The sequence below is a fragment of the Rhincodon typus genome, chromosome 22 (genome assembly GCF_021869965.1).
Source record: "Rhincodon typus isolate 14 chromosome 22, sRhiTyp1.1, whole genome shotgun sequence".
NCBI classification, from domain to species: domain Eukaryota; kingdom Metazoa; phylum Chordata; class Chondrichthyes; order Orectolobiformes; family Rhincodontidae; genus Rhincodon; species Rhincodon typus.
This window is the reverse complement of record NC_063353.1, coordinates 13,651,224-13,666,026: the sequence shown is the minus strand read 5'-3', so window position 1 is coordinate 13,666,026 and position 14,803 is coordinate 13,651,224. Positions and strand designations below refer to the sequence as shown.

The 14,803-nt window shown below is 40.5% G+C and overlaps 1 protein-coding gene across 2 annotated transcripts in view; it reads left to right on the top strand.

The window, feature by feature from the left end:
* The window catches only part of LOC109911342 (potassium voltage-gated channel subfamily A member 1-like), a 35,121-nt gene that overhangs the window by 5,294 nt on the left and 15,024 nt on the right, over positions 1-14,803 (top strand). The window contains exon 2 of one of the 2 annotated variants that reach the window (XM_048610294.1): positions 7,660-8,424. The exons of the other annotated variant lie outside the window; for it this stretch is intronic. The gene's annotated coding sequence lies outside the window, so the exon portion shown is untranslated. Of the gene's footprint in view, positions 1-7,659; positions 8,425-14,803 lie in introns of those variants that run through there. 2 annotated transcript variants of the gene reach the window in all.

The window sequence follows — 14,803 nt, the reverse complement described above, 5'->3', positions numbered from 1 at the left end:
GGGGGGGAATCGCCTTCCTGCATGCTTCCTTTCTGTAACGCGAAGTTCTTCCTTTTCATTAACGTGGGACTTGTACAGTGGAACCAAGCCCCAGTGAAAGTGGGACACCCCAAAGCCTGAGATTTCCCTCGCACGAAGAGGATCCTTGTACACTTATTTTATCAGGCGTTGAAGCCTCTTACAGACAATGGTAAAGAGAGATCAAGCACCAGCAATCCAGCTTTACGTTAACAAAGTCAATGATTTGGACTTTATTGAAGAACGCAGGGAGATACTAAGTTGGCAAGCACAAATGCCCAGTTCATCGTTATGGGATAGGCCGAATACAATATTACTACTGCGTCTGAGGAGGCACTAATCCGAATGGAGCACTTGTTCATTTAGAGTATCATATGGCTTTCCCCTCATATCACACAATCATGAACCATACACTGCAACGGATGGCATTCGCTCCATCTCGCCTGTGACACATTTTTAATTTAGTCTTATTCCCCTGATACTTCACAACGGCCCCGCATATCACGTTGAATTCCCCCTTGAAAGTACTGCTGAATTCGCCTCCGTCACAATTCAGGTGTAGCCTGCTATGTCATAACAACCAGCAGTGTTAGAATAACCCCGTTCTTTTCACACGATCATTGAATTGTGACCGTGCAGAACGAGACCATTCGGTTCATTGTCTGCGCCAGCTCTCCAAATGAGCATCATGACTTAGTACCATTCTCCTGCCTTTCTCCTTACCACCGCATATTGTTTCTATTTAAATAATCGCCTAATGTCCTTTTGAATACCTCGATTAAACCTGCCTTCCTCACACTTCCAGAGTGTTTCAGACCGTAAACACTGTTGTGTACATATTTCTTCTCACTTCACGTTTGCTTCTTTTGCAAATCACTTTAAATCTACGACCTGTTGTGCTTTATCCTCTTACACGTGGGAACATTTTCTCCCTGGCTGCTCTATCCAGCCCTGTCGTGATTTCAAAGACTTCTATCAGATATTGTAAAATCCTTTGCAGTGCAGTTACCGTTTGAGGTCTGAATGCAGTAATGTCTGTAAGTGGTGTGAAAAGGTAATGCAGCTTGACAACTGCAACAAGTACAAAGGCAACTTGTTCAATATTTGGCCATTCGGATTGGAGGAAAGCTATGTTTGTTTACAGTTCATAAAGGACAGGCCAATGAACTATTTAACAGTAAAAAGTATCACAAACACTTTAAGGCCAGTGAACTATAGACTGGGAGAAATAATCCTTCAGGGTCAACAAAGGGAAGAGGCTAATGTTGAATTTGGAGATATTTGTAATCAACCTGTCTAGATATTGTATGACACACATCTAGAGCAGATCGGACTCAAAGCCTTCTGGCTGCGTCATAAGAGCCCTAAAGTTTAATTTGTACAGCATGTTAATTAGGTCACTGCAGAATTTAGTGCAGTTTAGGACAGCTAAATTACTGGAATTGATGTGGAAACAATGGAAAGGAATTCCCACATAGGTTCACTGGGATATTATTTGGCATCATAGTTCAGGTATGGAGGTACTTGAAGTTGATAGAGCTGAACAGGTCAGTCAGTGATGTGATAAAATTTATGTAGATCATGTGAAAGGTCAATAGACTAAATAAGGATTGTTTTCACTGGTCAATGAAAGAGTAGCAAGAAGTCACAAATTTAAGATAATGTGAAAAAAGAATAGCCACAGAACTTTTAAAAAATATATATGGCTGATTAAATTGTAAAACATTGTGGAACCAGAATGTATTCTTAAATTATTTACATAGAAAAAAATGATATAATAAAAATATGTGCAGCAAACAGAAGAGTGGATTAAATCCACCGAAAAATGAGCTGAACCTGAAACGTTAACTCTAACTTCTGTCCACAGAAGTTGCCAGACTGCTGAGCTTTTCCAGCAGCTTCTGTTTTTGAAGCCAAAATACCTGTTTCTCTTAGTAACATAGACGTATAGGAACTGTAGTAAGCCATTCTGCTCATTGAACCTCCTCCATTATTTAATCCCGGCATGGCTGATCAAACAGTTTGCTGTCTTTTACCACACTGTCCCCATAACCCTTTACATCACTGATAATCAAAAAATATCCATCTCTAAATATACACAAATACGAAGCTTCCAAAGTCCTCTAGAATGGAGATTTCCAAGATTCACAACTCTCTGAGTACAAGTAATTCTCCTAATTTAAGTCCTAAATACATCTCCATTATTTTTAATATTTACCCCTGGTTCTAGTTTCCCCAACTGGGGTAACATCCTCCCTGTATTTACCTGCCAACTCTTGTGATTTTACCTACTAGGATGACACAAGTTTGTCTTAGTGTCATTAATCCACTTATTAACCTGTTCCTGTGTTAAAACATCCTGTGACTCAAACAGAATTATCCAAAGTAAAACTTTCAAATCATTAGTTTTACCTTTCCATACAATGTCCGTTTACAGTGGAAAATGAGCAACGGGAACATTGCTCAAGCAGTTCAGCCACATTGTGGAGACCTAGATCAAATCTCCTGAACCTTATGCACAGTTTGTGTCCTTTCTGGCCAGAAACAACACTTCCCATCCACTATAAACACTAAGGGGACGGTGTTCTCTGAAGACTCTGTTCAATTTAGAAGTTTCTAGTACCTGCTCAGTGCAACGGCTCCTTCCAATACATAATTGGTATGATGGTGTGAATGTGGCAGCAGACAGTACCATAAGTAGAGTAAAATTTCCCAGAAGCAAAAACAGAAGTTGCTAGAAAAGCTCAGCAGGTCTGACAGCATCTGTGAAGAAAAAAATCAGAGTTAACATTTCGGGTCCGGTGCCCGTTCCTCAGAAGTCAGAAGGTTTGGACAAATTGGTGCAGAATTATGATTAATGTCTCCCAACACAAGAAACGTAACATTTTTAAAGACATTTTAAGTCCTTAAAAGTGTCAGCTGAACTCAGCTAGTAGCACTATCAATTGTTGAGTTGAAGCTTTCATCTCATAAACAACTCAACAAAAGGAAAGCTGCATGGCACTAAGTATACCATACAGTTAAAAACTATTTTCTAAGCAACCTCTTCAGAGATGTTATTACACACCTCTGGAACAGGTGGGACCAAGGGCATCTGTCTGCTCAGATGATTGTAAAATGGTATTATTTGAAGAAAAACAAGGAGTTCTCTTAATATTCTCTCAACCAGTTTACCAAAACACCCTCTTTTTGAAAGCTTACTATGTACTCGGCATTCGTCAACATACCATTTAACAACATTTCAAAAATGTATCCTTGTTTCTGACGCACTGTGCAAAGCCGTGAGAATGCATTTTGACAACATTGAAATACAATTTCTTTTGTTCTTTCTTTACAAATCACCTTTGGCATCTGCATCATAAAGGCAGCAGCACCTGTAACTGTTCAGATATCTCAGTCTTGATATCAGTATATACTTAAGTATAGGAGTTTGGATGCCATGTTGAGGTTGTACAGGATGTTGGTGAGGCCCCTTCTGGAGTACCATGTCCAGTTCTGGTCGCGTAGTTATAGGAAGGATATTATTAAGCTGCAGACAGTGCAGAAGAGATTTACCCGTATGTTGCCAGGTATGGAAGGCTTGAGTTATAAAGAAAGGCTGGATAGGCTGGGAACTTTTTCACTGAAGCATCAGAGTTTGAATGGTGACCTTATGGAGGTTTATAAAATCATGAAGGGAAAAGGTAGGATTAATGGTAGTTGTCTTTTCCCTAGAATGGGGGATTTCGAGACCAGGGGGGCATATTTTTAAGGTGAGAGGAGAAAAATTTAAAAAAAGACATGAGGGGCAAATGTTTTATACAGGATTGTTCACGTGTGGAATAGATGTCCTGAGGAAGTGGTGGATGCAGGCACAACTATAATGTTTAAAAGTCACTTGGATATAGAATATCCTTTATTGTCACGGATATGTACATGAATAGAAAAGGTTTGGAGGGATATGGGCCAGGACCAGGCAGGTGGGACTAGCTTAGTTTAGGATTATGTTTGGTGTGAACTAGTTGCACTGAAAGGTCTGTTTCTGTGCTGTATGACTCTATGAGATGTGTATTTATTGTAAAATGTGGGCTGTTCACTGAGTTATAATATAATTATCAATTAACCATTCCAGATAATTGGAACTCATGGGAGTTGTGTGGAACATAATAGTTCTTACCGTACACGGGGCATTATTCAAAACTTACACTTTGAGCTGAGCCTGGATTCATCTTTTATTTATATGGCTTATATCATATAAAATACAAGGTTAATTCACCACAAGAAAGTAAATATGATATAAATTGATCTCAAGTTCTGAACCTTGGGTAGATCCCACACCACTGATCCTGGCATGAGTTCAGAGTCTGAAGAATATAAATTTTAGTAGAATGCTATTGTGCAAAAAACAAATGTCTCTGAGGTACAAAAATGGCATATCATTGGTCCACCTGGAGGAGTCAGTATAAGCAAGGAATTTGACGTTGCTCTTTGAAAGGATTAAAATGGGACCTCCATGACTAAGTGTGTTACAACAGTAACATTTTGTCTTTGTATCTGTGTTTGATTTTAATTTATATTGAAGGAATGCAACTTCTCTATCATCGGAGACGATAGGGATTCCACGTAATATAACTTTCTAATAGATGTAAACCCACTGTGTAAAACTGAGTAATTTGTTGTTAATCAGTGCAGTGATAGACTTTCATTGTCACTCACAGGTTGCTGGATTTAAAATGCATACTGATTCATTTGGGTTTTTTTTCTGACTTTGGGCATATATTTGGGGCAGTGTTATAGGATTGGAATTGATATAAAAGACTTCTGAGTTTGATACTAACTTACATCTTATAAACTCAGGTGTGTATAAAATATAAGGAGTCATGGTTGCCTTCTCAAGGGCAATTAGGGATGTGCAACGAACCTTGGCCTTGTTAATAAACATAAGGACCTCATATTTTGTTACACCCATACCTTGGGTGAGGTGGGGGCTTTCTTGGAGACTGCTACTGCATTGGGACCTCCACATAGTCTACGCTATCTATGCTGCTGCAATGATTATTTTCCTATCAAAAGATCTGAGCCAATTTTCTCCTCAACCTTATGTCCATTTCACCAGTTTTTCTTAGTATCCTCTTGACCAGCCTCAGCATTGCTTCCTACATTTCTGAATTCCATGCAATCTCAAAGATCATTATTTGATTGTTTAAATTTGAAGTAATTTCTGATTTATTATTCTTCTAATGTGCAGACATTCCCTTATATTTATTAATTGTGACTAAAATATTTGCAATATCAAAAGGAACATTTAAGAGCAGTTAGACCACCGCTATATATGTCAATGCTTTGTCAACTTATTTGGTCAGGTGCATTGTGCAAAATATCAGTGTAAGATAATAGGTAGATAGTGGCACATTGGTAGTGGTAATCCAGATAGCTAGGTTAATCTTCTGGGAATCAGAGTCTCATGAAAGCTTCTGGTAAAGTTCAATTAATAGATTTGGTGCTGAAAAGCGAGTCTCAGTAATGATGACCATGATAATACTGCTAACTGTAAAAAAAACCCATCTGCTTCACTTTCTTTTGGGTAAGAATATTTGCCATCCTTATCTGTCCTAAATGTGACTTTGGACCCAAAATGATGTGGCTGATTCTTAAATGACAGCTAACAAATCAGTCAGCTGTATCTAGTCACTGGAGAAATGTGTATGAAGTGGAATGAAATTGGATAGACCACCAAGCACTTATTAATGCACCAGAAACTGCAGCAGCGCACACTGCACTATCAACCCTGTAAAATGCTTTTTATTAACTTCTGGAGATATGTGCCAAGTTTGGAAGAACTGTCCATGGATGGGTGAAGCTTGAAATGGTCATATTCCTGGAATCATGCCTGCCAGACTTGTTCCAGACACCACCATCATCTTCCCTGAGATGGCGGCACAGTTCTGTGCTGTCAGGTGGGCATTACCCTTGGATTCATCAACATTGATTCCAAACCCCATGGGCAAGGAAACTTTCTGCAGATGACCACCAGCACCAACACCCCCACCTCTGCCCTGCACCCTCCGTCCTCATCCCCTACCCTAGCACTACATGTTGAATATCACTTGGAAGAAACATGAAGGATGGCCAGGGCACAGAATATACTCTGGGAGGGCGACTTCCATATCCTTCTTCGAAATAGCTTGGTAGCACCATTACTGAAAGAGCTGGCCAATTCTTAAAGCACATAATTTCTAGACTGGGAGTAGGGTGGTCTGTGGCAGATGGTGAGCGGACAAGAGGAGGTTAAAAAAATGCCCTTAAGCATGTCCTCATCGCTATACATGTCACAGATATATCTGCCCATGACTGTATTGGTAGCAGTGACCACTGTGCCATACGCATGGTGACAAAGCTCCATCTTCACATTGAGAATGCTGTGGATTGTAGCAGCACAAAATATCACTAATTTTGGTAGTGGGATAGACTTCTATCCCAGATAGCAATTCAAAACTGTGCATCCATGAGGTTGGTATGGCCATCAGGCGAATTGTATTAGTTCATAATCTGAAATCTCACATCCCCGGCAAACCATCTCCCCCCACCCTCAGGAAATAAAATCCAATTAAATGGAGAATGCAGGAGGGCACGGCAGGAGCAGCACTAGGCATGCCTAAAAATAAGGTATAACCTTCGCAAAGCTACAACACAAGACTACATGCATGCCAAGCAGCAGGAGCAGAATGCAAACATGGACAAAAGCACTAAATTCCTGAGTGAGGTGAGTGTGACTGCCTTTAATATCAGCAGCATTTGTTTGAGTATGGTATCGAGGAGCCCTGGCAATACTGGAATCACTGGGAATCACCACTTGTTTGAGTCATACCAAGCACAAAGGAAAATGCTGTGGTTGAGAGAGGTCAATCATCTCAGCCCCATGAATCTACCACTGGAGCTCTCTGAGGTAGTAACCTAGACCCAACTACCTTCAGCTGCTTTATGAATGGAATTCTTTCCATCATAAGGTCAGAAGTGGGGATGTCCACTGATGATCGCACAATGTTCAGCGCTATTACATATTCATGTGCTGATAAATGGCAACGTTTCTACTATGTAGATGATATGCAATGACCATGCCCACCAAGAGAGAATGCAGTCATTTCCCCTTGACATTGATCAGCATTGCTGGAGGCCCAACCATCAAAATCCTGGGTATTACTATTGACCAGAAATTGAATTGCACTAATTATATAAATACTATGGCTACAAGAGCAGGTCAGAGGCTGGAAAATCCACTGAGAGTAATTCACCTCCTAACTCCAAAGATTGATCAGAATCTATGAGGCAGAAGTCAGGAATATGATGGAATACTGTACAGTTGCCTGGATGAGTGCAACCAATGAATAGTGAGGTAGGTCTGGCAGTATGCAAAAATCATCATGATGTGTGTCACGTTGCAGGAATTCTATTGAACAGGTGCACATTTATCAGACACTGTTTCCATTTATCACCAATTTAATGTCCATTAAGTTCTAATAACATTTATTCTAATCTTTTTTTTATTTTCTGCCAGTACTAATCTGAAACTTGTCCCTTCCAGTTAATGATTTGCCAATAGAGGAAAACATATTTCATTATGCTGATCCATTTAAAATGTTTGTAATCCTTATGATTTCTCAGATATTGAAAAAAAGTCCCAGAGTTCTTAAGCCTGGATGAAAGTTGAAGGAAATTGGAAAATTACAGACGGATGGAAAATAAAAAGCTCTACTGTATTCATTTATATGTTTGAATGCACGTTGTTCAAATATATGCAATTGATAGCTACATGACAAACCACACACTGTAAACAACATCATCCATCAGAGACTTCATTCTAATGCCATCTTACACACATCTCAGGCCCCATTCCAATATTAACCAGGCCCAATTGTAATATTGACTGATACTCATCACAGGCCCCTCTCTAATAGCAACCAATAGTCAATTCCGACCTCACATTAATAACAACCAATATCCATTACAGGCCTTAATCAATTACAATCTTCATCTATCACAGGCCCGACTCCAATACTGATTGACAGCTATCACAGGGCCGCTTTCATACCAGGACCATTGTGTTAACTGCTCTGCTTCGGTACTCAGTCTGTTTCTTGTAACTTGCTTAATATGTAATTATATTTATAAATGTTTTATGTTTAGAGATTTTTATTCTGTGCTGCCTATTCTGGTTGATGTGAGAATGAATTCTCTCAATCAATGATCAGGACAACCATTCTATGTTAAGAGACCAGTGTTTGGCCAAGTATACTTAACTGAATGTTTCTTAATGAAAGCACCATTGTACAACACACCATTTCAGAGTCTACTCTCTATTGATTGTAATGTAATAGTGATGTGTACTAAACCCCTTACTGTGCTGACTGTATAAACACTTTCAAAACATCTCTAAGTGTTGCTTGAATTCAAAATGCTTAAGCTGTGAGTCAGGAGGCCTATTTAAGGTGTAGACAGGGCAGATGTTTCTTTGCATATATGAGATGGGAAGATGTCTGTACTTATTTTCATGATATTGAGTGGCTACATCAATTACAGCTGCTATGATTCTATTCTAAAACTAAGATTATTAACATAGCAGCTTCAAAACTGAAGCATAGCATTGTCCAGCATTTAATTTCATGGAAGTGGATACCCTATGATAAGCACAAAGGTTTGCAAGATGAATGAAAGTCATGTTCATGATAATAGGCTTTTGGAGCTGAGAGAGGGAAGTGACAAGGTAAAATAGCTTTAATGAACCAGAGTGTTGGAATAGGATTGAAAGATAATTCCAGTGGTTTGGAGGAGTGAAAGGGGTGAGGATGCACAAGAAATCAGACTTGGAGGATAAAAAAGTAGCAGATGTTGTGATGGAATATTAAAGGAGGTTGCATAGGAAAACAATGGTGTGGTTGGTCGTGGCTTTGTAAAACTGAAGGACATTTGGACTCAGTGTTTGAGGGTGGTGGAGCATGGAGAACTGGTGTTGTGGTACACAGCATAGTAGTAGAGATAAGGGTGCACCTGGTATAATATTCAGTAAGGTTTGGACAATACAGTTCATGGTGAATGTTTATGTAAATGTGGAGCTTTGGATGCTGTTGAGGCCGGTGATGGTAAGCCAGGCCAACAGAATGATGAAATTGAGGATTCGGATTTTATTGGTGGTAGGGATGACGTAAGGTTGGGAGATTTTGTACTGAACTAGTAAATTAGTTGACAGGAATTTATGAATAGAAGGGCAGGTTTTCCTGCAACGGAACCTGGTAGATATAATCACCCGAAGCAGTGCCTATAGAACAACTGAGTAAGCTGCCATATGAGCATTGATGTCTCCCTATTTAATTTTCCACTGTACTCCTGTTTATCCCTTGTACCCACTGCAAATTCAGGATTAACGGCCCTTAAAACCTAAACTGCAGCTTTGTTGCATTGATCTTAAAAAATGCATTTTTCTTTAAAATAAAGTTTTATTCAAAGTGGAAGCTGTCAGTGATAGTGTCGAAACAAATTTACACACTAGGAGCTCACATAGCACTCACTGGGATCCCCTGTAGGAGATTGTTGGAGATATTTAAAGGGAAATGTCTTCACGGGGCTTTGGGCAAGTTACTTTCCAAAGGCTTTGCATATCCCAGTGATATGTTTGAGGTTACCAGGTAGTCTCAGAGGACACACTCATTTGCTTAGAAATGAAGAGATATGCAGACAGTTTGGAGTTAATTACTTTAGGTAGAGGGCACTGAATATTTGAGATAGATTGCTTGGGGAAGCAGGTGGTGTGGATAATTTTAATGGAAAATTAGACAGATAAGAGGGATGTATTAATTTTTGGGGCTGAGCAGATGGACTGCCAAGCTGTTTTATAGTTTATGTTGCCACCATATTGTCAAGAAAATTTGGCGTTTAAAGGGAATTTGCCATTATGGGAGGAAGTTATTTGATCCACAAGTAAATGTAGCAAAACAATCTGCACATTCCCACCTAACGAGGTATATTTACCTTATGGGAGTGGGAAACAAGTTGGGATATCAACACATGATCCAGAGCAGGAGTCAGTCATTAGCCCCCTCGTACTTGTTCCACCATTTAGTAAAATCATGCTGCTCTGATTGTAACCACAAATCCACATTCCTGCCTACCCGGGTAACCTTTCACCCCCTTGCCTACTAACCATATATCCAACTCTGCCTTAAAAACTTTCCAGGACTCTGCTTCCACTGCCTTTTCACGAAGAGAATTCCAAAGACTCATCGCCCTCTGTGAAGAAACGATTTGCTTCAACTCTATTTTAAACAGGCAACCCTGATTTTCATACTGTGACCCTTAGTCCTAGATTCCCCCATAAGAGGAGATGTCATGTTCATATCCACCCTGTCAAGAATCTACAGGAACATATACATTTCAATCAAGTACTCTTCTCTACCGCATTAGATACAAGTATAGCTTGTCCCACCTATTCCTGGTATCAGTTCTGGTAAACATTCTCCGAACTGCTTCTGATGCATTTGCATCCTTCCTTAAATACGCGGTCGCATACGGTAAACAGTACTCCAGATGTGGTCTTACAGGTGCCCCATATAACTGACGTATATTCCTAACTAAACCATTCCAATCATATTTCTGTGGTTTTTGGGGCCCTTAGTCTGCCCCAAAGAGAAACTGTCAATCATTGGAATTTTAATGGCGGTTTCCCCTAAACTGACACTGTCCTTGACTCCATCATAGCGGTTACGTCATGGAGAAAAGGACAGTAGGAAGACTCTGTAATCTGGCCAATCAGAGACATTTCCAGCTTAAGGGGAATAGCAAGCAGTGATGGGAAACATAGGAGAGAGGATGCTTGACCATGAAGGCATCTCTCAACAAGATCTTTAATTAAGAAAGTGATTCAGCAGCAAGGCTATGGTGGAGTAGAGGGTGAAATACACTGCAGGGTGGGTCTGCAAGAGGCAAACGGATCCTCTAGATGCACTCAGACCAATGACTCACAGATAACTGCCTCGTTGTACCCAAACAGGTCTCCTGCCGTTGCAGGAACCTGGCAACTGACTGGAACTTTTTCGTTGACCTTCTCTAAGAAGCAATGAAAGTAGTCAGGCAGTGAGGAAGGCAAATGGTATATTGGCCTTCAATGAAAGACGATCCTATTCAGAAGCAGGGATGTCTACTGCAGGTCCTTGGTAAGACCATACCTGGTGTATTATATGTAGTTATGGTCTCCCTACCTAAGATCGGGTATACCTGCCGTATACGTACAGCAGAGGGTCACGAGGCTGATACCAGGGATGGCACAACCATTTACAGGGAGAGATTAGAGTCTGTATCCACTGGAGTTTAGAAAGATGAGAGGGAATCAGATTAAAACGTATAAAATTTGAACAGGGCTGGACAGACTATAGGTAGAGAGGATGTTTTCCCTGGACAGCAAATCTGAAACCTTGTGATACACTTTCGGGTTACAGAGTAGACCATTTACGGCTGAGGTGAAGAAAAATTTGTTTACTCAACAGATAGTGAACCTATGGAATTCTCTACCATTGAAGGCTGTGGAAACCAAGAGACAGGTGATATTTTAGATTTTAAAGGCATCAAAGGGAAAAGCGAGAAAGCAGGAGTATGGCGTTGAGACAGAGAATCAGCCAAGGCATTGTTGAATGGCAAAGCAGGCTTGAAGGGCCAAAAGACCTACTCTTGCTCCTAGTTTCTATGTTTCTATTTTTGCTTGAATTTAATTAGGTATAATCAGTTATCTGCCTGTCCCACCTTCATAAACAAAGGCACAGAGGTGGGATACAGCCAGAGAATGGGCATTGCCAACCCACTGGGGTTAATTTCTGGCATTACCAACCTCTGAATCCAGCCCAGAAATGTAATCCAACATGTTGCCTACATGCAAAAAAGTTGCAAAATGTTCACTTTACAGGAACCATTCCTCTATGTTTAGGAAGGATGGCCAATCAGTCCAATCAACCTGCGTCAGTGTTCATCTTCCTCAACTATAGAACAGTTCCAATTGTATCTGCCTATCCTATTCTCTTTAACTTGGCATAAGACAACAGTTACTGTGAAATTATGTGCTGGAGCAGGACAAGTTCCAATGCAAATCTCCACCATTATTTCTGGCTTAATAATGAAAATTAGAAGTGAATTCTATAGTCTCTCATTTTTCCAGAAAGAACTTACTGTTCATCTTTATTGTAAATCTCTTATACTAATCTCAAATTTGCTATGATCACAGATCATTGTGCCTGATCACCTACAGACATATTTTTAAACAGTGGACATTCAATAAACAAATCACCTTCAACATGTTTGCCCTAGATTGAACCCATCTCTCGGGGAGTTAGGGTCCTTTTTGTGTTAAGATCAATAAAAGAATCATAGAATCCCTACAGTGTTGAAGGTGACCATTCAGCCCATCAATTCCACACAGACCCTCTGAAGAGTATCCCACCCAGACCCCCTCCCCTATAGCCCTGCATTTCCCTTGGCCAATCCATATAACCTGCACATCTTTGGACTGTGGGAAGCAATCCATGCAGACACAGGGAGAATGTGCAAACTCCACACAGACGGTTGCCTGAGGTTGGAATTGAACACTGGTCCCTGGTGCTACGAGCTAGCAGTGCTAACCATCGAGCCACCATGCTGTCCAATTGTTGGGGAGCCATAATCGGAAGGATTTGTAAATCTCTTGTAAGGAGATAGATATATCACAGTAAAAGGAGCCATGTTATTTGTGATCTGGAATCTCACTATAACTGTCATGTCAACACTCAGGGCATTTCAGACAGTTCACAAAGACTAGTGTAAACTTCCAAATTTTATCAAATCAATACATACATTACTTTAAAGTTTATTGCTCAGCATAGGGGAAGAAGCTTGGAAACTGTATAAATATGTCACATGCTTATATGACAATTCTCTATGGTAGTTTAAGATTATTTTCCCTAACATTATACTTAACCCATTATTTTAAACAGGTTACTCTTTTATAAACATAGTAGATAGAATGATATTATGTGAATACTTTGAACACCTGATCCACTAATATTGCCAATCTTTGTTGTTGGCTCATTTCTTTGGAAATTCTACTTTCCTCAGAATTGAGAGTAATAACTTTCACCTAGGTACCTCAAGATGCATAGTAAGGTGCACTGTATTTAGAACAGCTAATACAGCTAATAATTGCAACAGATGTTGGAGATTGCAATGCTGTTTTGCTAATCTGGGGTTGTTCCAGTCCCATTTCTTTCTACAGACTTATTTTACCAACATTTTGAAATAAACTGATAATTAATCAACTAACAGCATATACCAGAATTTGCAAACTAACCACTCGATAGGGAAAGTATATTTGATTTATTAGTATTATGTCTTTAACTGAGACAGCAAAACTGGAGCCCATCACTCCTAAGTGTGCCACGTATGGCGAATAGTAAGTGAGATGAAAAAATGAAGGCCAAATTCATGGCCAAGTGGTTGATTGTTGGTTGCAGATAAAACATTCAAACCTTCTTGTGCTAGCAGTCTACCAGCAGTATATCAGCGATGGTGGCACAGTCATGTACAATTGGGTTGGAGTTATGTTGAGTGTTCTCAACGTTCACACCAGCCTCCATGAAATTTCATTCCATCAGGTCAAACACGGGCAAGGAAACCTCCTGCTGATTACCACTGATAGTGTACCTCGGCTGATCAAACAGTACCCCATGTTGAACACTGCTTACAGGAAAAGAGTGACAAGTGCACAGAATGTACTCTGGGTGGGGGATTTCACTTTCCATCATCAAAGATTGTTTAGGTAGCAGCGCTACTGTCAGAACTGGCCAGGACTAAGAGTCTAGACTGGATCTGGAACAGGTGATGAGGGATCCAACAAGAGAGAAAAAATCTACTTGACTTCATCCTCACTAGTTTACCTGTGTGCATCCATCATGACTGTATTGGTAAAAGTGACCATTGTTCAGTCATTGTGGGTCTTCTAGTTAAAGATATCTTCCATTGTATTGTGTGGTACTACCATCACGCTAAATGGGACAGATTTAGAACAGATCCAGCAACTTAAAGCTTGGTATCCATGAGGCACTCTGGGCCATCAGCAGCAGAATTGTATTCCATCAGAATCTGTAACCTCACAGCCTCTCACCAGTGTTTGGCACATTAGCTGCTGGTACGTGGTGCAAGTGAGAGATTGATGTAGCATGGTACCAGATAACAGCATGTCCATCCTCTTGACTGATAACTGCTGACAGAAATGACAAACTTCTTGGCTTATAATACAGGGCAGATGAGGCAGGAAGGTTGTAAGCATCCAGATAGGCTCACAAGTGAATGAACGCTAAGATAGTAAGCAAGCAACAGCCCTCAGATGCAGCCTGGAGGTTCAATCTGTGTGCTGGATGCCTGTCCAAACACGCAGCAATATTGCACTGATAGGTATCAGTGAGCCCCAAAGGCTGGCATTAAAGTGCAGACTGTAAGTGGGTCAGAGATGTGCCATGAGGACGCTGTGTAGCTGGCATGTGTCGGATTCCGGCCCCAGCCCATGCAGCGTGACCTGAGATATTGGTGCCCAGTGTCCAAGATGGATATGTGGAGGAGCAAACAGCAACCTGGATTGGCGCAGTTCCAACAACGCTCGGGAAGCCTGACACCATCCAGGATAAAGCAGCCACTTAATTGGCACCACATCTACAAACATCCACTCATACACAGCACCAGCAGTGAGTACCATCTGCAAGATGCACGGCAGATATTCACCAAGTCTCCTTAGATGATA